Source organism: Ambystoma mexicanum, chromosome 11 (genome assembly GCF_040938575.1).
Source record: "Ambystoma mexicanum isolate Mex_15411 chromosome 11, UKY_AmexF1_1, whole genome shotgun sequence".
NCBI lineage: Eukaryota > Metazoa > Chordata > Amphibia > Caudata > Ambystomatidae > Ambystoma > Ambystoma mexicanum.
The window spans coordinates 823,298,931-823,321,974 of record NC_090934.1 but is presented as its reverse complement, the minus strand read 5'-3'; the positions used below and the strand labels follow the sequence as shown (position 1 = coordinate 823,321,974).

Here is a 23,044-nt window from a genome sequence, read left to right as displayed (position 1 = left end):
AGATCATGGCAAGTAGTTAACATAAGCTACTTCCCCCAAGTTCTCTTGGTGCACTCTGCTGCCCTCTTTTAACAGAAGAATGCAACTGCAGGTCTTGCTTCTTAGCAAGGTACCTACATATAGAAACCTTGGTGCACTCTTGCTAAATCTGCTGGAATGTGTCTTCTATTGTGCCCAAGGTGGTTGTGTATTTGGGGACTCAGGGAAGCAAGGGAGCAGTCTAATGCACTGCAGTGCTAAGAGAGGCATGCCTTTTTCAGAAAAAAGTTCAGGTTTTCTGCCAATCAGAAAAAAATAGCAATGCAATCAGGCCAAAGGCAGAACACACATGCCAGTGAGTCTCTGTGGCGCAATTGGTTAGCGCGTTCGGCTGTTAACCGAAAAGATGCTGCTGTTTTTGTCACAAAGACACAGAGTGTTCCACTCAGTAAACCTGAGTCATTTCTCCCGTGTTCTCTGGGTTCAGCCTACTGTCCCCTTTTAACACAAGTGCGCAACTGTGGCTTTCTCCTCATAGCAAGTTATTCCTACACAGAGGAGATTTGGTGCACTGTTGATGGGCTCTGTCCTCTACTAAATCCCCTGTGTTTGTGGATTAGGGGAGGTAGGGAAGTGCTTGATACCCTGATTTGCTGTGGGAAATAGAGCTTTTTTAGAAATATTTTCAGGTTGCCTGGGAAGCATAAGCAAACAGCACACCAATCAGGCCCCAGTGTAAGCACTGCATGAGTCTCTGTGGCGCAATCGGTTAGCGGGTTCGGCTGTTAACCGAAAGGTTGGTGGTTCAAGCCCACCCAGGGACGATGCATTTTGGCTCAAAAATTCAGCATGACCAACTATGAACTTCTGTTTACCTCTCGCAGGTCTCGTCTGCTGACGTCCAAAAAATCCAATAAACTGTAAGCAGTTCTTCTCGCTTGCTTTAGTTTTTCAAAACTTGCCATTCAATTCATAAACATCAAGACTTCATGGGAAGGGTTTGGCTGCAGCGTGTACTGATGCACAGAAGGAAGCTATCCTAGCCAGTCTACCTAAAGAAGCAATGAGGCTCTGCAGGTGCATGTACGTCTCCTACCTTTATTCTGTCATCAGACACACCAGGTGGACTGCCACAAGGACCTCGTGGAGCAATGGTAGCGCGTTAGACTCCAGATCAGAAGGTTGTGTGTTCAAATCACGTCGGGGTCATACTTCCTTTTCCCACTCTGAAATACAAAATTGCTCTTCAGTATCTCGTTATTTCAACCTGACTGCATCTTTGTGCTCTGGGCCTAGTTGTTCTGGCGTTTCGAATGTAAGCTTTGCAGCAGGGAAGTATCATATTGACAGACACCCAAGAAGGACATGGTCAACTTTTAAAGCAGGCCAATCTCTATGTTTTACTGGATGCAGCAGAAGTATTTCCTCTTTACCATCTCTTCAAGTGGGCCTGACTGATGTGCTGTTTTGTGCACGCTACGTGGGCTTTGTAAAGCATACCTCTGCCATTTGCATGGCCTCCTAGCGCTGTCAATATTTTCGTGTAATCGCTGAATGCTGCACTGTCCTGGGAACTCTAGGTGTGACTAAAGGATATATGTTGGGGCCCCGAAAGGGGGTCGGCAGCCTAGTGGCAATGGGCATCACTTTGCAGTTTGGGTTTGTGAGTTCAGGTACCGGTCTGGTGTCGGAAACCTGTAAGCGCCCTCCCAATCAACTGTCGGTCCTGGATTGTGAGGATTTCCCCTTATACTGGTCTCAGTAGACACATTTCCATTTTACTTTTTCACTCTCGCATTGCCTATTTCTCTCTCTCTCATAGTTACATTATAGACAAGAGAGACATTGTCAGCGAGAGGGCTTCACAGCACCTTCCCCCCTTTCCCTAAGTGCATTGCAAGGGGCTCTGGGAGGCGTGCACATTTGTCTGAAACACAAAGATCCACTGGCAATAAAAAGCGTAGATCCCTAGTTTGCATTTCTTAGAATTTGAGGTGACACTCAGAGTTGTCTCGGGCGTGACTGTACCTTTCATAGGAGATGTGCTAATCCCCAAACCCTCTTCCTTTGTCCCAGTAATCTGTCTTAGTGCCTCTAGCAAGTTGTTTTCTGAAACAAAGCTTACCTGAACATCCTGTAAAATTGGTAACTTTTCAGTAGCAGTACAGTGCAGTATATAGCATTCCTTTTGCGCACAGCATCTAGATCCAAAAATTGCTTACTCTACCCCAGAAATTAGAATTCACCCAGTCAAACAGAGGGATCTATAAAGAGCATGGCAAGTAGTTAACATAAGCTACTTCCCCCAAGTTCTCTTGGTGCACTCTGCTGCCCTCTTTTAACAGAAGAATGCAACTGCAGGTCTTGCTTCTCAGCAAGGTACCTACATATAGAATCCTTGGTGCACTCTTGCTAAATCTGCTGGAATGTGTCTTCTATTGTGCCCAAGGTGGTTGTGTATTTGGGGACTCAGGGAAGCAAGGGAGCAGTCTAATGCACTGCAGTGCTAAGAGAGGCATGCCTTTTTCAGAAAAAAGTTCAGGTTTTCTGCCAATCAGAAAAAAATAGCAATCCAATCAGGCCAAAGGCAGAACACACATGCCAGTGAGTCTCTGTGGCGCAATTGGTTAGCGCGTTCGGCTGTTAACCGAAAAGATGCTGCTGTTTTTGTCACAAAGACACAGAGTGTTCCACTCAGTAAACCTGAGTCATTTCTCCCGTGTTCTCTGGGTTCAGCCTACTGTCCCCTTTTAACACAAGTGCGCAACTGTGGCTTTCTCCTCATAGCAAGTTATGCCTATACAGAGGACATTTGGTGCACTGTTTATGGGCTCTGTCCTCTACTAAATCCCCTGTGTTTGTGGATTAGGGGAGGTAGGGAAGTGCTTGATACCCTGATTTGCTGTGGGAAATAGAGCTATTTTAGAAATATTTTCAGGTTGCCTAGGAAGCATAAGCAAACAGCACACCAATCAGGCCCCTCTGTAAGAACTGCATGAGTCTCTGTGGCGCAATCGGTTAGCGCGTTCAGCTGTTAACCGAAAGGTTGGTGGTTCAAGCCCACCCAGGGACGGTGCATTTTGGCTCAAAAATTCAGCATGACCAACTATGGACTTCTGTTTACCTCTCGCAGGTCTCGTCTGCTGACGTCCAAAAAATCCAATAAACTGCAAGCAATTCTTCTCGCTTGCTTTAGTTTTTCAAAACTTGCCATTCAATTCATAAACATCAAGACTTCATGGGAAGGGTTTGGCTGCAGCGTGTACTGATGCACAGAAGGAAGCTATCCTAGCCAGTCTACTTAAAGAAGCAATGAGGCTCTGCAGGTGCATGTACGTCTCCTACCTTTATTCTGTCATCAGACACACCAGGCGGACTGCCACAAGGACCTCGTGGCGCAATGGTAGCGCGTCTGACTCCAGATCAGAAGGTTGTGTGTTCAAATCACGTCGGGGGCATATTTGCTTTTCCCACTCTGAAATACAAAATTGCTCTTCAGTATCTCGTTATTTCAACCTGACTGCATCTTTGTGCTCTGGGCCTAGTTGTTCTGGCGTTTCGAATGTAAGCTTTGCAGCAGGGAAGTATCATATTGACAGACACCCATGAAGGACATGGTCAACCTTTAAAGCAGGCCAATCTCTATGTTTTACTGGATGCAGCAGAAGTATTTCCTCTTTACCATCTCTTCAAGTGGGCCTGACTGATGTGCTGTTTTGTGCACGCTACGTGGGCTTTGTAAAGCATACCTCTGCCATTTGCATGGCCTCCTAGCGCTGTCAATATTTTCGTGTAATCGCTGAATGCTGCACTGTCCTGGGAACTCTAGGTGTGACTAAAGGATATATGCTGGGGCCCCGAAAGGGGGTCGGCAGTCTAGTGGCAATGCCCATCACTTTGCAGTTTGGGTTTGTGAGTTCAGGTACCGGTCTGGTGTCGGAAACCTGTAAGCGCCCTCCCAATCAACTGTCGGTCCTGGATTGTGAGGATTTCCCCTTATACTGGTCTCAGTAGACACATTTCCATTTTACTTTTTCACTCTCGCATTGCCTATTTCTCTCTCTCTCATAGATACATTATAGACAAGAGAGACATTGTCAGCGAGAGGGCTTCACAGCACCTTCCCCCATTTCCCTAAGTGCATTGCAAGGGGCTCTGGGAGGCGTGCACATTTGTCTGAAACACAAAGATCCACTGGCAATAAAAAGCGTAGGTCCCTAGTTTGCATTTCTTAGAATTTGAGGTGACACTCAGAGTTGTCTCGGGCGTGACTGTACCTTTCATAGGAGATGTGCTAATCCCCAAACCCTCTTCCTTTGTCCCAGTAATCTGTCTTAGTGCCTCTAGCAAGTTGTTTTCTGAAACAAAGCTTACCTGAACATCCTGTAAAATTGGTAACTTTTCAGTAGCAGTACAGTGCAGTATATAGCATTCCTGTTGCGCACAGCATCTAGATCCAAAAATTGCTTACTCTACCCCAGAAATTAGAATTCACCCAGTCAAACAGAGGGATCTATAAAGATCATGGCAAGTAGTTAACATAAGCTACTTCCCCCAAGTTCTCTTGGTGCACTCTGCTGCCCTCTTTTAACTGAAGAATGCAACTGCAGGTCTTGCTTCTCAGCAAGGTACCTACATATAGAAACCTTGGTGCACTCTTGCTAAATCTGCTGGAATGTGTCTTCTATTGTGCCCAAGGTGGTTGTGTATTTGGGGACTCAGGGAAGCAAGGGAGCAGTCTAATGCACTGCAGTGCTAAGAGAGGCATGCCTTTTTCAGAAAAAAGTTCAGGTTTTCTGCCAATTAGAAAAAAATAGCAATGCAATCAGGCCAAAGGCAGAACACACATGCCAGTGAGTCTCTGTGGCGCAATTGGTTAGCGCGTTCGGCTGTTAACCGAAAAGACGCTGCTGTTTTTGGCACAAAGACACAGAGTGTTCCACTCAGTAAACCTGAGTCATTTCTCCCGTGTTCTCTGGGTTCAGCCTACTGTCCCCTTTTAACACAAGTGCGCAACTGTGGCTTTCTCCTCATAGCAAGTTATGCCTACACAGAGGAGATTTGGTGCACTGTTGATGGGCTCTGTCCTCTACTAAATCCCCTGTGTTTGTGGATTAGGGGAGGTAGGGAAGTGCTTGATACCCTGAATTGCTGTGGGAAATAGAGCTATTTTAGAAATATTTTCAGGTTGCCAGGGAAGCATAAGCAAACAGCACACCAATCAGGCCCCTCTGTAAGAACTGCATGAGTCTCTGTGGCGCAATCGGTTAGCGCGTTAAGGTTGGTGGTTCAAGCCCACCCAGGGACGGTGCATTTTGGCTCAAAAATTCAGTGTGACCAACTATGGACTTCTGTTTACCTCTCGCAGGTCTCGTCTGCTGACGTCCAAAAAATCCAATAAACTGCAAGCAATTCTTCTTGCTTGCTTTAGTTTTTCAAAACTTGCCATTCAATTCATAAACATCAAGACTTCATGGGAAGGGTTTGGCTGCAGCGTGTACTGATGCACAGAAGGAAGCTATCCTAGCCAGTCTACCTAAAGAAGCAATGAGGCTCTGCATGTGCATGTACGTCTCCTACCTTTATTCTGTCATCAGACACACCAGGTGGACTGCCACAAGGACCTCGTGGCGCAATGGTAGCGCGTCTGACTCCAGATCAGAAGGTTGCGTGTTCAAATCACGTCGGGGTCATATTTGCTTTTCCCACTCTGAAATATAAAATTGCTCTTCAGTATCTCGTTATTTCAACCTGACTGCATCTTTGTGCTCTGGGCCTAGTTGTTCTGGCGTTTCGAATGTAAGCTTTGCAGCAGGGAAGTATCATATTGACAGACACCCATGAAGGACATGGTCAACCTTTAAAGCAGGCCAATCTCTATGTTTTACTGGATGCAGCAGAAGTATTTCCTCTTTACCATCTCTTCAAGTGGGCCTGACTGATGTGCTGTTTTGTGCACGCTACGTGGGCTTTGTAAAGCATACCTCTGCCATTTGCATGGCCTCCTAGCGCTGTCAATATTTTCGTGTAATCGCTGAATGCTGCACTGTCCTGGGAACTCTAGGTGTGACTAAAGGATATATGCTGGGGCCCCGAAAGGGGGTCGGCAGTCTAGTGGCAATGGGCATCACTTTGCAGTTTGGGTTTGTGAGTTCAGGTACCGGTCTGGTGTCGGAAACCTGTAAGCGCCCTCCCAATCAACTGTCGGTCCTGGATTGTGAGGATTCCCCCTTATACTGGTCTCAGTAGACACATTTCCATTTTACTTTTTCACTCTCGCATTGCCTATTTCTCTCTCTCTCATAGTTACATTATAGACAAGAGAGACATTGTCAGCGAGAGGGCTTCACAGCACCTTCCCCCCTTTCCCTAAGTGCATTGCAAGGGGCTCTGGGAGGCGTGCACATTTGTCTGAAACACAAAGATCCACTGGCAATAAAAGGCGTAGGTCCCTAGTTTGCATTTCTTAGAATTTGAGGTGACACTCAGAGTTGTCTCGGGCGTGACTGTACCTTTCATAGGAGATGTGCTAATCCCCAAACCCTCTTCCTTTGTCCCAGTAATCTGTCTTAGTGCCTCTAGCAAGTTGTTTTCTGAAACAAAGCTTACCTGAACATCCTGTAAAATTGGTAACTTTTCAGTAGCAGTACAGTGCAGTATATAGCATTCCTGTTGCGCACAGCATCTAGATCCAAAAATTGCTTACTCTACCCCAGAAATTAGAATTCACCCAGTCAAACAGAGGGATCTATAAAGAGCATGGCAAGTAGTTAACATAAGCTACTTCCCCCAAGTTCTCTTGGTGCACTCTGCTGCCCTCTTTTAACAGAAGAATGCAACTGCAGGTCTTGCTTCTCAGCAAGGTACCTACATATAGAATCCTTGGTGCACTCTTGCTAAATCTGCTGGAATGTGTCTTCTATTGTGCCCAGGGTGGTTGTGTATTTGGGGACTCAGGGAAGCAAGGGAGCAGTCTAATGCACTGCAGTGCTAAGAGAGGCATGCCTTTTTCAGAAAAAAGTTCAGGTTTTCTGCCAATCAGAAAAAAATAGCAATGCAATCAGGCCAAAGGCAGAACACACATGCCAGTGAGTCTCTGTGGCGCAATTGGTTAGCGCGTTCGGCTGTTAACCGAAAAGACGCTGCTGTTTTGGGCACAAAGACACAGAGTGTTCCACTCAGTAAACCTGAATCATTTCTCCCGTGTTCTCTGGGTTCAGCCTACTGTCCCCTTTTAACACAAGTGCGCAACTGTGGCTTTCTCCTCATAGCAAGTTATGCCTACACAGAGGGAATTTGGTGCACTGTTGATGGGCTCTGTCCTCTACTAAATCCCCTGTGTTTGTGGATTACGGGAGGTAGGGAAGTGCTTGATACCCTGATTTGCTGTGGGAAATAGAGCTATTTTAGAAATATTTTCAGGTTGCCTGGGGAGCATAAGCAAACAGCACACCAATCAGGCCCCAGTATAAGCACTGTATGAGTCTCTGTGGCGCAATCGGTTAGCGCGTTCGGCTGTTAACCGAAAGGTTGGTGGTTCAAGCCCACCCAGGGACGATGCATTTTGGCTCAAAAATTCAGCATGACCAACTATGAACTTCTGTTTACCTCTCGCAGGTCTCGTCTGCTGACGTCCAAAAAATCCAATAAACTGCAAGCAATTCTTCTCGCTTGCTTTAGTTTTTCAAAACTTGCCATTCAATTCATAAACATCAAGACTTCATGGGAAGGGTTTGGCTGCAGCGTGTACTGATGCACAGAAGGAAGCTAACCTAGCCAGTCTACTTAAAGAAGCAATGAGGCTCTGCAGGTGCATGTACGTCTCCTACCTTTATTCTGTCATCAGACACACCAGGTGGACTGCCACAAGGACCTCGTGGCACAATGCGCGTCTGACTCCAGATCAGAAGTTTGTGTGTTCAAATCACGTCGGGGTCATACTTCCTTTTCCCACTCTGAAATATAAAATTGCTCTTCAGTATCTCGTTATTTCAACCTGACTGCATCTTTGTGCTCTGGGCCTAGTTGTTCTGGCGTTTCGAATGTAAGCTTTGCAGCAGGGAAGTATCATATTGACAGACACCCATGAAGGACATGGTCAACCTTTAAAGCAGGCCAATCTCTATGTTTTACTGGATGCAGCAGAAGTATTTCCTCTTTACTATCTCTTCAAGTGGGCCTGACTGATGTGCTGTTTTGTGCACGCTACGTGGGCTTTGTAAAGCATACCTCTGCCATTTGCATGGCCTCCTAGCGCTGTCAATATTTTCGTGTAATCGCTGAATGCTGCACTGTCCTGGGAACTCTAGGTGTGACTAAAGGATATATGCTGGGGCCCCGAAAGGGGGTCGGCAGTCTAGTGGCAATGCCCATCACTTTGCAGTTTGGGTTTGTGAGTTCAGGTACCGGTCTGGTGTCGGAAACCTGTAAGCGCCCTCCCAATCAACTGTCGGTCCTGGATTGTGAGGATTTCCCCTTATACTGGTCTCAGTAGACACATTTCCATTTTACTTTTTCACTCTCGCATTGCCTATTTCTCTCTCTCTCATAGATACATTATAGACAAGAGAGACATTGTCAGCGAGAGGGCTTCACAGCACCTTCCCCCATTTCCCTAAGTGCATTGCAAGGGGCTCTGGGAGGCGTGCACATTTGTCTGAAACACAAAGATCCACTGGCAATAAAAAGCGTAGGTCCCTAGTTTGCATTTCTTAGAATTTGAGGTGACACTCAGAGATGTCTCGGGCGTGACTGTACCTTTCATAGGAGATGTGCTAATCCCCAAACCCTCTTCCTTTGTCCCAGTAATCTGTCTTAGTGCCTCTAGCAAGTTGTTTTCTGAAACAAAGCTTACCTGAACATCCTGTAAAATTGGTAACTTTTCAGTAGCAGGACAGTGCAGTATATAGCATTCCTGTTGCGCACAGCATCTAGATCCAAAAATTGCTTACTCTACCCCAGAAATTAGAATTCACCCAGTCAAACAGAGGGATCTATAAAGAGCATGGCAAGTAGTTAACATAAGCTACTTCCCCCAAGTTCTCTTGGTGCACTCTGCTGCCCTCTTTTAACAGAAGAATGCAACTGCAGGTCTTGCTTCTCAGCAAGGTACCTACATATAGAATCCTTGGTGCACTCTTGCTAAATCTGCTGGAATGTGTCTTCTATTGTGCCCAGGGTGGTTGTGTATTTGGGGACTCAGGGAAGCAAGGGAGCAGTCTAATGCACTGCAGTGCTAAGAGAGGCATGCCTTTTTCAGAAAAAAGTTCAGGTTTTCTGCCAATCAGAAAAAAATAGCAATGCAATCAGGCCAAAGGCAGAACACACATGCCAGTGAGTCTCTGTGGCGCAATTGGTTAGCGCATTCGGCTGTTAACCGAAAAGACGCTGCTGTTTTTGGCACAAAGACACAGAGTGTTCCACTCAGTAAACCTGAGTCATTTCTCCCGTGTTCTCTGGGTTCAGCCTACTGTCCCCTTTTAACACAAGTGCGCAACTGTGGCTTTCTCCTCATAGCAAGTTATGCCTACACAGAGGACATTTGGTGCACTGTTGATGGGCTCTGTCCTCTACTAAATCCCCTGTGTTTGTGGATTAGGGGAGGTAGGGAAGTGCTTGATACCCTGATTTGCTGTGGGAAATAGAGCTATTTTAGAAATATTTTCAGGTTGCCTGGGAAGCATAAGCAAACAGCACACCAATCAGGCCCCAGTGTAAGCACTGCATGAGTCTCTGTGGCGCAATCGTTCGGCTGTTAACCGAAAGGTTGGTGGTTCAAGCCCACCCAGGGACGGTGCATTTTGGCTCAAAAATTCAGCGTGACCAACTATGGACTTCTGTTTACCTCTCGCAGGTCTCGTCTGCTGACGTCCAAAAAATCCAATAAACTGTAAGCAATTCTTCTTGCTTGCTTTAGTTTTTCAAAACTTGGCATTCAATTCATAAACATCAAGACTTCATGGGAAGGGTTTGGCTGCAGCGTGTACTGATGCACAGAAGGAAGCTCTCCTAGCCAGTCTACCTAAAGAAGCAATGAGGCTCTGCAGGTGCATGTACGTCTCCTACCTTTATTCTGTCATCAGACACACCAGGTGGATTGCCACAAGGACCTCGTGGCGCAATGGTAGCGCGTCTGACTCCAGATCAGAAGGTTGTGTGTTCAAATCACGTCGGGGTCATACTGCCTTTTCCCACTCTGAAATACAAAATTGCTCTTCAGTATCTCGTTATTTCAACCTGACTGCATCTTTGTGCTCTGGGCCTAGTTGTTCTGGCGTTTCGAATGTAAACTTTGCAGCAAGGAAGTATCATATTGACAGACACCCATGAAGGACATGGTCAACCTTTAAAGCAGGCCAATCTCTATGTTTTACTGGATGCAGCAGAAGTATTTCCTCTTTACCATCTCTTCAAGTGGGCCTGACTGATGTGCTGTTTTGTGCACGCTACGTGGGCTTTGTAAAGCATACCTCTGCCATTTGCATGGCCTCCTAGCGCTGTCAATATTTTCGTGTAATCGCTGAATGCTGCACTGTCCTGGGAACTCTAGGTGTGACTAAAGGATATATGCTGGGGCCCAAAAAGGGGGTCGGCAGTCTAGTGGCAATGCCCATCACTTTGCAGTTTGGGTTTGTGAGTTCAGGTACCGGTCTGGTGTCGGAAACCTGTAAGCGCCCTCCCAATCAACTGTCGGTCCTGGATTGTGAGGATTTCCCCTTATACTGGTCTCAGTAGACACATTTCCATTTTACTTTTTCACTCTCGCATTGCCTATTTCTCTCTCTCTCATAGATACATTATAGACAAGAGAGACATTGTCAGCGAGAGGGTTGCACAGCACCTTCCCCCATTTCCCTAAGTGCATTGCAAGGGGCTCTGGGAGGCGTGCACATTTGTCTGAAACACAAAGATCCACTGGCAATAAAAAGCGTAGGTCCCTAGTTTGCATTTCTTAGAATTTGAGGTGACACTCAGAGTTGTCTCGGGCGTGACTGTACCTTTCATAGGAGATGTGCTAATCCCCAAACCATCTTCCTTTGTCCCAGTAATCTGTCTTAGTGCCTCTAGCAAGTTGTTTTCTGAAACAAAGCTTACCTGAACATCCTGTAAAATTGGTAACTTTTCAGTAGCAGTACAGTGCAGTATATAGCATTCCTGTTGCGCACAGCATCTAGATCCAAAAATTGCTTACTCTACCCCAGAAATTAGAATTCACCCAGTCAAACAGAGGGATCTATAAAGAGCATGGCAAGTAGTTAACATAAGCTACTTCCCCCAAGTTCTCTTGGTGCACTCAGCTGCCCTCTTTTAACAGAAGAATGCAACCGCAGGTCTTGCTTCTCAGCAAGGTACCTACATATAGAATCCTTGGTGCACTCTTGCTAAATCTGCTGGAATGTGTCTTCTATTGTGCCCAAGGTGGTTGTGTATTTGGGGACTCAGGGAAGCAAGGGAGCAGTCTAATGCACTGCAGTGCTAAGAGAGGAATGCCTTTTTCAGAAAAAAGTTCAGGTTTTCTGCCAATCAGAAAAAAATAGCAATGCAATCAGGCCAAAGGCAGAACACACATGCCAGTGAGTCTCTGTGGCGCAATTGGTTAGGGCGTTCGGCTGTTAACCGAAAAGACGCTGCTGTTTTTGGCACAAAGACACAGAGTGTTCCACTCAGTAAACCTGAGTCATTTCTCCCGTGTTCTCTGGGTTCAGCCTACTGTCCCCTTTTAACACAAGTGCGCAACTGTGGCTTTCTCCTCATAGCAAGTTATGCCTACACAGAGGACATTTGGTGCACTGTTGATGGGCTCTGTCCTCTACTAAATCCCCTGTGTTTGTGGATTAGGGGAGGTAGGGAAGTGCTTGATACCCTGATTTGCTGTGGGAAATAGAGCTATTTTAGAAATATTTTCAGGTTGCCTGGGAAGCATAAGCAAAAAGCACACCAATCAGGCCCCTGTGTAAGAACTGCATGAGTCTCTGTGGCGCAATCGGTTAGCGCGTTCGGCTGTTAACCGAAAGGTTGGTGGTTCAAGCCCACCCAGGGACGGTGCATTTTGGCTCAAAAATTCAGCGTGACCAACTATGGACTTCTGTTTACCTCTCGCAGGTCTCGTCTGCTGACGTCCAAAAAATCCAATAAACTGCAAGCAATTCTTCTCGCTTGCTTTAGTTTTTCAAAACTTGCCATTCAATTCATAAACATCAAGACTTCATGGGAAGGGTTTGGCTGCAGCGTGTACTGATGCACAGAAGGAAGCTATCCTAGCCAGTCTACCTAAAGAAGCAATGAGGCTCTGCAGGTGCATGTACGTCTCCTACCTTTATTCTGTCATCAGACACACCAGGTGGAGTGCCGCATGGACCTCGTGGCGCAATGGTAGCGCGTCTGACTCCAGATCCGAAGGTTTCGTGTTCAAATCACGTCGGGGTCATGTTTGCTTTTCCCACTCTGAAATATAAAATTGCTCTTCAGTATCTCGTTATTTCAACCTGACTGCATCTTTGTGCTCTGGGCCTAGTTGTTCTGGCGTTTCGAATGTAAACTTTGCAGCAGGGAAGTATCATATTGACAGACACCCATGAAGGACATGGTCAACCTTTAAAGCAGGCCAATCTCTATGTTTTACTGGATGCAGCAGAAGTATTTCCTCCTTACCATCTCTTCAAGTGGGCCTGATTGATGTGCTGTTTTGTGCACGCTACGTGGGCTTTGTAAAGCATACCTCTGCCATTTGCATGGCCTCCTAGCGCTGTCAATATTTTCGTGTAATCGCTGAATGCTGCACTGTCCTGGGAACTCTAGGTGTGACTAAAGGATATATGCTGGGGCCCCGAAAGGGGGTCGGCAGTCTAGTGGCAATGCCCATCACTTTGCAGTTTGGGTTTGTGAGTTCAGGTACCGGTCTGGTGTCGGAAACCTGTAAGCGCCCTCCCAATCAACTGTCGGTCCTGGATTGTGAGGATTTCCCCTTATACTGGTCTCAGTAGACACATTTCCATTTTACTTTTTCACTCTCGCATTGCCTATTTCTCTCTCTCTCATAGATACATTATAGACAAGAGAGACATTGTCAGCGAGAGGGCTTCACAGCACCTTCCCCCCTTTCCCTAAGTGCATTGCAAGGGGCTCTGGGAGGCGTGCACATTTGTCTGAAACACAAAGATCCACTGGCAATAAAAGGCGTAGGACCCCAGTTCGCATTTCTTAGAATTTGAGGAGGCACTCAGAGTTGTCTCGGGCGTGACTGTACCTTTCATAGGAGATGTGCTAATCCCCAAACCCTCTTCCTTTGTCCCAGTAATCTGTCCTAGGGCCTCTAGCAAGTTGTTTTCTGAAACAAAGCTTACCTGAACATCCTGTAAAATTGGTAACTTTTCAGTAGCAGTACAGTGCAGTATATAGCATTCCTGTTGCGCACAGCATCTAGATCCAAAAATTGCTTACTCTACCCCAGAAATTAGAATTCACCCAGTCAAACAGAGGGATCTATAAAGATCATGGCAAGTAGTTAACATAAGCTACTTCCCCCAAGTTCTCTTGGTGCACTCTGCTGCCCTCTTTTAACAGAAGAATGCAACTGCAGGTCTTGCTTCTTAGCAAGGTACCTACATATAGAAACCTTGGTGCACTCTTGCTAAATCTGCTGGAATGTGTCTTCTATTGTGCCCAAGGTGGTTGTGTATTTGGGGACTCAGGGAAGCAAGGGAGCAGTCTAATGCACTGCAGTGCTAAGAGAGGCATGCCTTTTTCAGAAAAAAGTTCAGGTTTTCTGCCAATCAGAAAAAAATAGCAATGCAATCAGGCCAAAGGCAGAACACACATGCCAGTGAGTCTCTGTGGCGCAATTGGTTAGCGCGTTCGGCTGTTAACCGAAAAGATGCTGCTGTTTTTGTCACAAAGACACAGAGTGTTCCACTCAGTAAACCTGAGTCATTTCTCCCGTGTTCTCTGGGTTCAGCCTACTGTCCCCTTTTAACACAAGTGCGCAACTGTGGCTTTCTCCTCATAGCAAGTTATTCCTACACAGAGGAGATTTGGTGCACTGTTGATGGGCTCTGTCCTCTACTAAATCCCCTGTGTTTGTGGATTAGGGGAGGTAGGGAAGTGCTTGATACCCTGATTTGCTGTGGGAAATAGAGCTTTTTTAGAAATATTTTCAGGTTGCCTGGGAAGCATAAGCAAACAGCACACCAATCAGGCCCCAGTGTAAGCACTGCATGAGTCTCTGTGGCGCAATCGGTTAGCGGGTTCGGCTGTTAACCGAAAGGTTGGTGGTTCAAGCCCACCCAGGGACGATGCATTTTGGCTCAAAAATTCAGCATGACCAACTATGAACTTCTGTTTACCTCTCGCAGGTCTCGTCTGCTGACGTCCAAAAAATCCAATAAACTGCAAGCAATTCTTCTCGCTTGCTTTAGTTTTTCAAAACTTGCCATTCAATTCATAAACATCAAGACTTCATGGGAAGGGTTTGGCTGCAGCGTGTACTGATGCACAGAAGGAAGCTATCCTAGCCAGTCTACCTAAAGAAGCAATGAGGCTCTGCAGGTGCATGTACGTCTCCTACCTTTATTCTGTCATCAGACACACCAGGTGGATTGCCACAAGGACCTTGTGGCGCAATGGTAGCGCGTCTGACTACAGATCAGAAGCTTGTGTGTTCAAATCACGTCGGGGTCATACTTCCTTTTCCCACTCTGAAATACAAAATTGCTCTTCAGTATCTCGTTATTTCAACCTGACTGCATCTTTGTGCTCTGGGCCTAGTTGTTCTGGCGTTTCGAATGTAAGCTTTGCAGCAGGGAAGTATCATATTGACAGACACCCATGAAGGACATGGTCAACCTTTAAAGCAGGCCAATCTCTATGTTTTACTGGATGCAGCAGAAGTATTTCCTCTTTACCATCTCTTCAAGTGGGCCTGACTGATGTGCTGTTTTGTGCACGCTACGTGGGCTTTGCAAAGCATACCTCTGCCATTTGCATGGCCTCCTAGCGCTGTCAATATTTTCGTGTAATCGCTGAATGCTGCAGTGTCCTGGGAACTCTAGGTGTGACTAAAGGATATATGTTGGGGCCCCGAAAGGGGGTCGGCAGTCTAGTGGCAATGCCCATCACTTTGCAGTTTGGGTTTGTGAGTTCAGGTACCGGTCTGGTGTCGGAAACCTGTAAGCGCCCTCCCAATCAACTGTCGGTCCTGGATTGTGAGGATTTCCCCTTATACTGGTCTCAGTAGACACATTTCCATTTTACTTTTTCACTCTCGCATTGCCTATTTCTCTCTCTCTCATAGATACATTATAGACAAGAGAGACATTGTCAGCGAGAGGGTTGCACAGCACCTTCCCCCATTTCCCTAAGTGCATTGCATGGGGCTCTGGGAGGCGTGCACATTTGTCTGAAACACACAGATCCACTGGCAATAAAAGGCGTAGGACCCCAGTTCGCATTTCTTAGAATTTGAGGAGGCACTCAGAGTTGTCTCGGGCGTGACTGTACCTTTCATAGGAGATGTGCTAATCCCCAAACCCTCTTCCTTTGTCCCAGTAATCTGTCCTAGGGCCTCTAGCAAGTTGTTTTCTGAAACAAAGCTTACCTGAACATCCTGTAAAATTGGTAACTTTTCAGTAGCAGTACAGTGCAGTATATAGCATTCCTGTTGCGCACAGCATCTAGATCCAAAAATTGCTTACTCTACCCCAGAAATTAGAATTCACCCAGTCAAACAGAGGGATCTATAAAGAGCATGGCAAGTAGTTAACATAAGCTACTTCCCCCAAGTTCTCTTGGTGCACTCTGCTGCCCTCTTTTAACAGAAGAATGCAACTGCAGGTCTTGCTTCTCAGCAAGGTACCTACATATAGAAACCTTGGTGCACTCTTGCTAAATCTGCTGGAATGTGTCTTTTATTGTGCCCAAGGTGGTTGTGTATTTGGGGACTCAGGGAAGCAAGGGAGCAGTCTAATGCACTGCAGTGCTAAGAGAGGCATGCCTTTTTCAGAAAAAAGTTCAGGTTTTCTGCCAATCAGAAAAAAATAGCAATGCAATCAGGCCAAAGGCAGAACACACATGCCAGTGAGTCTCTGTGGCACAATTGGTTAGCGCGTTCGGCTGTTAACCGAAAAGACGCTGCTGTTTTTGGCACAAAGACACAGAGTGTTCCACTCAGTAAACCTGAGTCATTTCTCCCGTGTTCTCTGGGTTCAGCCTACTGTCCCCTTTTAACACAAGTGCGCAACTGTGGCTTTCTCCTCATAGCAAGTTATTCCTACACAGAGGAGATTTGGTGCACTGTTGATGGGCTCTGTCCTCTACTAAATCCCCTGTGTTTGTGGATTAGGGGAGGTAGGGAAGTGCTTGATACCCTGATTTGCTGTGGGAAATAGAGCTTTTTTAGAAATATTTTCAGGTTGCCTGGGGAGCATAAGCAAACAGCACACCAATCAGGCCCCAGTGTAAGCACTGCATGACTCTCTGTGGCGCAATCGGTTAGCGCGTTCGGCTGTTAACCGAAAGGTTGGTGGTTCAAGCCCACCCAGGGACGATGCATTTTGGCTCAAAAATTCAGCATGACCAACTATGAACTTCTGTTTACCTCTCGCAGGTCTCGTCTGCTGACGTCCAAAAAATCCAATAAACTGTAAGCAGTTCTTCTCGCTTGCTTTAGTTTTTCAAAACTTGCCATTCAATTCATAAACATCAAGACTTCATGGGAAGGGTTTGGCTGCAGCGTGTACTGATGCACAGAAGGAAGCTATCCTAGCCAGTCTACCTAAAGAAGCAATGAGGCTCTGCAGGTGCATGTACGTCTCCTACCTTTATTCTGTCATCAGACACACCAGGTGGACTGCCACAAGGACCTCGTGGAGCAATGGTAGCGCGTTAGACTCCAGATCAGAAGGTTGTGTGTTCAAATCACGTCGGGGTTATACTTCCGTTTCCCACTCTGAAATACAAAATTGCTCTTCAGTATCTCGTTATTTCAACCTGACTGCATCTTTGTGCTCTGGGCCTAGTTGTTCTGGCGTTTCGAATGTAAGCTTTGCAGCAGGGAAGTATCATATTGACAGACACCCAAGAAGGACATGGTCAACTTTTAAAGCAGGCCAATCTCTATGTTTTACTGGATGCAGCAGAAGTATTTCCTCTTTACCATCTCTTCAAGTGGGCCTGACTGATGTGCTGTTTTGTGCACGCTACGTGGGCTTTGTAAAGCATACCTCTGCCATTTGCATGGCCTCCTAGCGCTGTCAATATTTTCGTGTAATCGCTGAATGCTGCACTGTCCTGGGAACTCTAGGTGTGACTAAAGGATATATGTTGGGGCCCCGAAAGGGGGTCGGCAGCCTAGTGGCAATGGGCATCACTTTGCAGTTTGGGTTTGTGAGTTCAGGTACCGGTCTGGTGTCGGAAACCTGTAAGCGCCCTCCCAATCAACTGTCGGTCCTGGATTGTGAGGATTTCCCCTTATACTGGTCTCAGTAGACACATTTCCATTTTACTTTTTCACTCTCGCATTGCCTATTTCTCTCTCTCTCATAGTTACATTATAGACAAGAGAGACATTGTCAGCGAGAGGGCTTCACAGCACCTTCCCCCCTTTCCCTAAGTGCATTGCAAGGGGCTCTGGGAGGCGTGCACATTTGTCTGAAACACAAAGATCCACTGGCAATAAAAAGCGTAGATCCCTAGTTTGCATTTCTTAGAATTTGAGGTGACACTCAGAGTTGTCTCGGGCGTGACTGTACCTTTCATAGGAGATGTGCTAATCCCCAAACCCTCTTCCTTTGTCCCAGTAATCTGTCTTAGTGCCTCTAGCAAGTTGTTTTCTGAAACAAAGCTTACCTGAACATCCTGTAAAATTGGTAACTTTTCAGTAGCAGTACAGTGCAGTATATAGCATTCCTTTTGCGCACAGCATCTAGATCCAAAAATTGCTTACTCTACCCCAGAAATTAGAATTCACCCAGTCAAACAGAGGGATCTATAAAGAGCATGGCAAGTAGTTAACATAAGCTACTTCCCCCAAGTTCTCTTGGTGCACTCTGCTGCCCTCTTTTAACAGAAGAATGCAACTGCAGGTCTTGCTTCTCAGCAAGGTACCTACATATAGAAACCTTGGTGCACTCTTGCTAAATCTGCTGGAATGTGTCTTCTATTGTGCCCAGGGTGGTTGTGTTTTTGGGGACTCGGGGAAGCAAGGGAGCAGTCTAATGCACTGCAGTGCTAAGAGAGGCATGCCTTTTTCAGAAAAAAGTTCAGGTTTTCTGCCAATCAGAAAAAAATAGCAATCCAATCAGGCCAAAGGCAGAACACACATGCCAGTGAGTCTCTGTGGCGCAATTGGTTAGCGCGTTCGGCTGTTAACCGAAAAGATGCTGCTGTTTTTGTCACAAAGACACAGAGTGTTCCACTCAGTAAACCTGAGTCATTTCTCCCGTGTTCTCTGGGTTCAGCCTACTGTCCCCTTTTAACACAAGTGCGCAACTGTGGCTTTCTCCTCATAGCAAGTTATGCCTATACAGAGGACATTTGGTGCACTGTTTATGGGCTCTGTCCTCTACTAAATCCCCTGTGTTTGTGGATTAGGGGAGGTAGGGAAGTGCTTGATACCCTGATTTGCTGTGGGAAATAGAGCTATTTTAGAAATATTTTCAGGTTGCCTAGGAAGCATAAGCAAACAGCACACCAATCAGGCCCCTCTGTAAGAACTGCATGAGTCTCTGTGGCGCAATCGGTTAGCGCGTTCAGCTGTTAACCGAAAGGTTGGTGGTTCAAGCCCACCCAGGGACGGTGCATTTTGGCTCAAAAATTCAGCATGACCAACTATGGACTTCTGTTTACCTCTCGCAGGTCTCGTCTGCTGACGTCCAAAAAATCCAATAAACTGCAAGCAATTCTTCTCGCTTGCTTTAGTTTTTCAAAACTTGCCATTCAATTCATAAACATCAAGACTTCATGGGAAGGGTTTGGCTGCAGCGTGTACTGATGCACAGAAGGAAGCTATCCTAGCCAGTCTACTTAAAGAAGCAATGAGGCTCTGCAGGTGCATGTACGTCTCCTACCTTTATTCTGTCATCAGACACACCAGGCGGACTGCCACAAGGACCTCGTGGCGCAATGGTAGCGCGTCTGACTCCAGATCAGAAGGTTGTGTGTTCAAATCACGTCGGGGGCATATTTGCTTTTCCCACTCTGAAATACAAAATTGCTCTTCAGTATCTCGTTATTTCAACCTGACTGCATCTTTGTGCTCTGGGCCTAGTTGTTCTGGCGTTTCGAATGTAAGCTTTGCAGCAGGGAAGTATTATATTGACAGACACCCATGAAGGACATGGTCAACCTTTAAAGCAGGCCAATCTCTATGTTTTACTGGATGCAGCAGAAGTATTTCCTCTTTACCATCTCTTCAAGTGGGCCTGACTGATGTGCTGTTTTGTGCACGCTACGTGGGCTTTGTAAAGCATACCTCTGCCATTTGCATGGCCTCCTAGCGCTGTCAATATTTTCGTGTAATCGCTGAATGCTGCACTGTCCTGGGAACTCTAGGTGTGACTAAAGGATATATGCTGGGGCCCCGAAAGGGGGTCGGCAGTCTAGTGGCAATGCCCATCACTTTGCAGTTTGGGTTTGTGAGTTCAGGTACTGGTCTGGTGTCGGAAACCTGTAAGCGCCCTCCCAATCAACTGTCGGTCCTGGATTGTGAGGATTTCCCCTTATACTGGTCTCAGTAGACACATTTCCATTTTACTTTTTCACTCTCGCATTGCCTATTTCTCTCTCTCTCATAGATACATTATAGACAAGAGAGACATTGTCAGCGAGAGGGCTTCACAGCACCTTCCCCCATTTCCCTAAGTGCATTGCAAGGGGCTCTGGGAGGCGTGCACATTTGTCTGAAACACAAAGATCCACTGGCAATAAAAAGCGTAGGTCCCTAGTTTGCATTTCTTAGAATTTGAGGTGACACTCAGAGTTGTCTCGGGCGTGACTGTACCTTTCATAGGAGATGTGCTAATCCCCAAACCCTCTTCCTTTGTCCCAGTAATCTGTCTTAGTGCCTCTAGCAAGTTGTTTTCTGAAACAAAGCTTACCTGAACATCCTGTAAAATTGGTAACTTTTCAGTAGCAGTACAGTGCAGTATATAGCATTCCTGTTGCGCACAGCATCTAGATCCAAAAATTGCTTACTCTACCCCAGAAATTAGAATTCACCCAGTCAAACAGAGGGATCTATAAAGATCATGGCAAGTAGTTAACATAAGCTACTTCCCCCAAGTTCTCTTGGTGCACTCTGCTGCCCTCTTTTAACAGAAGAATGCAACTGCAGGTCTTGCTTCTCAGCAAGGTACCTACATATAGAAACCTTGGTGCACTCTTGCTAAATCTGCTGGAATGTGTCTTCTATTGTGCCCAAGGTGGTTGTGTATTTGGGGACTCAGGGAAGCAAGGGAGCAGTCTAATGCACTGCAGTGCTAAGAGAGGCATGCCTTTTTCAGAAAAAAGTTCAGGTTTTCTGCCAATTAGAAAAAAATAGCAATGCAATCAGGCCAAAGGCAGAACACACATGCCAGTGAGTCTCTGTGGCGCAATTGGTTAGCGCGTTCGGCTGTTAACCGAAAAGACGCTGCTGTTTTTGGCACAAAGACACAGAGTGTTCCACTCAGTAAACCTGAGTCATTTCTCCCGTGTTCTCTGGGTTCAGCCTACTGTCCCCTTTTAACACAAGTGCGCAACTGTGGCTTTCTCCTCATAGCAAGTTATGCCTACACAGAGGACATTTGGTGCACTGTTGATGGGCTCTGTCCTCTACTAAATCCCCTGTGTTTGTGGATTAGGGGAGGTAGGGAAGTGCTTGATACCCTGAATTGCTGTGGGAAATAGAGCTATTTTAGAAATATTTTCAGGTTGCCAGGGAAGCATAAGCAAACAGCACACCAATCAGGCCCCTCTGTAAGAACTGCATGAGTCTCTGTGGCGCAATCGGTTAGCGCGTTAAGGTTGGTGGTTCAAGCCCACCCAGGGACGGTGCATTTTGGCTCAAAAATTCAGTGTGACCAACTATGGACTTCTGTTTACCTCTCGCAGGTCTCGTCTGCTGACGTCCGAAAAATCCAATAAACTGCAAGCAATTCTTCTCGCTTGCTTTAGTTTTTCAAAACTTGCCATTCAATTCATAAACATCAAGACTTCATGGGAAGGGTTTGGCTGCAGCGTGTACTGATGCACAGAAGGAAGCTATCCTAGCCAGTCTACCTAAAGAAGCAATGAGGCTCTGCATGTGCATGTACGTCTCCTACCTTTATTCTGTCATCAGACACACCAGGTGGACTGCCACAAGGACCTCGTGGCGCAATGGTAGCGCGTCTGACTCCAGATCAGAAGGTTGCGTGTTCAAATCACGTCGGGGTCATATTTGCTTTTCCCACTCTGAAATATAAAATTGCTCTTCAGTATCTCGTTATTTCAACCTGACTGCATCTTTGTGCTCTGGGCCTAGTTGTTCTGGCGTTTCGAATGTAAGCTTTGCAGCAGGGAAGTATCATATTGACAGACACCCATGAAGGACATGGTCAACCTTTAAAGCAGGCCAATCTCTATGTTTTACTGGATGCAGCAGAAGTATTTCCTCTTTACCATCTCTTCAAGTGGGCCTGACTGATGTGCTGTTTTGTGCACGCTACGTGGGCTTTGTAAAGCATACCTCTGCCATTTGCATGGCCTCCTAGCGCTGTCAATATTTTCGTGTAATCGCTGAATGCTGCACTGTCCTGGGAACTCTAGGTGTGACTAAAGGATATATGCTGGGGCCCCGAAAGGGGGTCGGCAGTCTAGTGGCAATGGGCATCACTTTGCAGTTTGGGTTTGTGAGTTCAGGTACCGGTCTGGTGTCGGAAACCTGTAAGCGCCCTCCCAATCAACTGTCGGTCCTGGATTGTGAGGATTTCCCCTTATACTGGTCTCAGTAGACACATTTCCATTTTACTTTTTCACTCTCGCATTGCCTATTTCTCTCTCTCTCATAGTTACATTATAGACAAGAGAGACATTGTCAGCGAGAGGGCTTCACAGCACCTTCCCCCCTTTCCCTAAGTGCATTGCAAGGGGCTCTGGGAGGCGTGCACATTTGTCTGAAACACAAAGATCCACTGGCAATAAAAGGCGTAGGTCCCTAGTTTGCATTTCTTAGAATTTGAGGTGACACTCAGAGTTGTCTCGGGCGTGACTGTACCTTTCATAGGAGATGTGCTAATCCCCAAACCCTCTTCCTTTGTCCCAGTAATCTGTCTTAGTGCCTCTAGCAAGTTGTTTTCTGAAACAAAGCTTACCTGAACATCCTGTAAAATTGGTAACTTTTCAGTAGCAGTACAGTGCAGTATATAGCATTCCTGTTGCGCACAGCATCTAGATCCAAAAATTGCTTACTCTACCCCAGAAATTAGAATTCACCCAGTCAAACAGAGGGATCTATAAAGAGCATGGCAAGTAGTTAACATAAGCTACTTCCCCCAAGTTCTCTTGGTGCACTCTGCTGCCCTCTTTTAACAGAAGAATGCAACTGCAGGTCTTGCTTCTCAGCAAGGTACCTACATATAGAATCCTTGGTACACTCTTGCTAAATCTGCTGGAATGTGTCTTCTATTGTGCCCAGGGTGGTTGTGTATTTGGGGACTCAGGGAAGCAAGGGAGCAGTCTAATGCACTGCAGTGCTAAGAGAGGCATGCCTTTTTCAGAAAAAAGTTCAGGTTTTCTGCCAATCAGAAAAAAATAGCAATGCAATCAGGCCAAAGGCAGAACACACATGCCAGTGAGTCTCTGTGGCGCAATTGGTTAGCGCGTTCGGCTGTTAACCGAAAAGACGCTGCTGTTTTGGGCACAAAGACACAGAGTGTTCCACTCAGTAAACCTGAATCATTTCTCCCGTGTTCTCTGGGTTCAGCCTACTGTCCCCTTTTAACACAAGTGCGCAACTGTGGCTTTCTCCTCATAGCAAGTTATGCCTACACAGAGGGAATTTGGTGCACTGTTGATGGGCTCTGTCCTCTACTAAATCCCCTGTGTTTGTGGA

General features: G+C 46.3%; 12 non-coding genes across 12 annotated transcripts; all 12 read left to right on the top strand.

Annotated features, from left to right (window-relative positions):
- The first annotated feature begins 729 nt into the window (after positions 1-729).
- TRNAN-GUU (transfer RNA asparagine (anticodon GUU)) lies at positions 730-803 on the top strand. The gene has a single exon. It is a non-coding gene; the product is annotated as a tRNA-Asn (tRNA).
- Positions 804-2,978: 2,175 nt separating this feature from the next.
- TRNAN-GUU (transfer RNA asparagine (anticodon GUU)) lies at positions 2,979-3,052 on the top strand. The gene has a single exon. It is a non-coding gene; the product is annotated as a tRNA-Asn (tRNA).
- Positions 3,053-3,365: 313 nt separating this feature from the next.
- TRNAW-CCA (transfer RNA tryptophan (anticodon CCA)) lies at positions 3,366-3,437 on the top strand. The gene has a single exon. It is a non-coding gene; the product is annotated as a tRNA-Trp (tRNA).
- A 2,163-nt stretch (positions 3,438-5,600) lies between these two features.
- On the top strand, positions 5,601-5,672 carry TRNAW-CCA (transfer RNA tryptophan (anticodon CCA)). The gene has a single exon. It is a non-coding gene; the product is annotated as a tRNA-Trp (tRNA).
- Positions 5,673-7,462: 1,790 nt separating this feature from the next.
- On the top strand, positions 7,463-7,536 carry TRNAN-GUU (transfer RNA asparagine (anticodon GUU)). Its single transcript has one exon. It is a non-coding gene; the product is annotated as a tRNA-Asn (tRNA).
- A 2,549-nt stretch (positions 7,537-10,085) lies between these two features.
- Positions 10,086-10,157, top strand: TRNAW-CCA (transfer RNA tryptophan (anticodon CCA)). Its single transcript has one exon. It is a non-coding gene; the product is annotated as a tRNA-Trp (tRNA).
- Positions 10,158-11,947: 1,790 nt separating this feature from the next.
- Positions 11,948-12,021, top strand: TRNAN-GUU (transfer RNA asparagine (anticodon GUU)). Its single transcript has one exon. It is a non-coding gene; the product is annotated as a tRNA-Asn (tRNA).
- Positions 12,022-14,196: 2,175 nt separating this feature from the next.
- Positions 14,197-14,270, top strand: TRNAN-GUU (transfer RNA asparagine (anticodon GUU)). Its single transcript has one exon. It is a non-coding gene; the product is annotated as a tRNA-Asn (tRNA).
- A 313-nt stretch (positions 14,271-14,583) lies between these two features.
- TRNAC-ACA (transfer RNA cysteine (anticodon ACA)) lies at positions 14,584-14,655 on the top strand. The gene has a single exon. It is a non-coding gene; the product is annotated as a tRNA-Cys (tRNA).
- A 4,039-nt stretch (positions 14,656-18,694) lies between these two features.
- On the top strand, positions 18,695-18,768 carry TRNAN-GUU (transfer RNA asparagine (anticodon GUU)). Its single transcript has one exon. It is a non-coding gene; the product is annotated as a tRNA-Asn (tRNA).
- A 313-nt stretch (positions 18,769-19,081) lies between these two features.
- On the top strand, positions 19,082-19,153 carry TRNAW-CCA (transfer RNA tryptophan (anticodon CCA)). The gene has a single exon. It is a non-coding gene; the product is annotated as a tRNA-Trp (tRNA).
- A 2,163-nt stretch (positions 19,154-21,316) lies between these two features.
- TRNAW-CCA (transfer RNA tryptophan (anticodon CCA)) lies at positions 21,317-21,388 on the top strand. Its single transcript has one exon. It is a non-coding gene; the product is annotated as a tRNA-Trp (tRNA).
- The last annotated feature ends 1,656 nt before the right edge of the window (positions 21,389-23,044 follow it).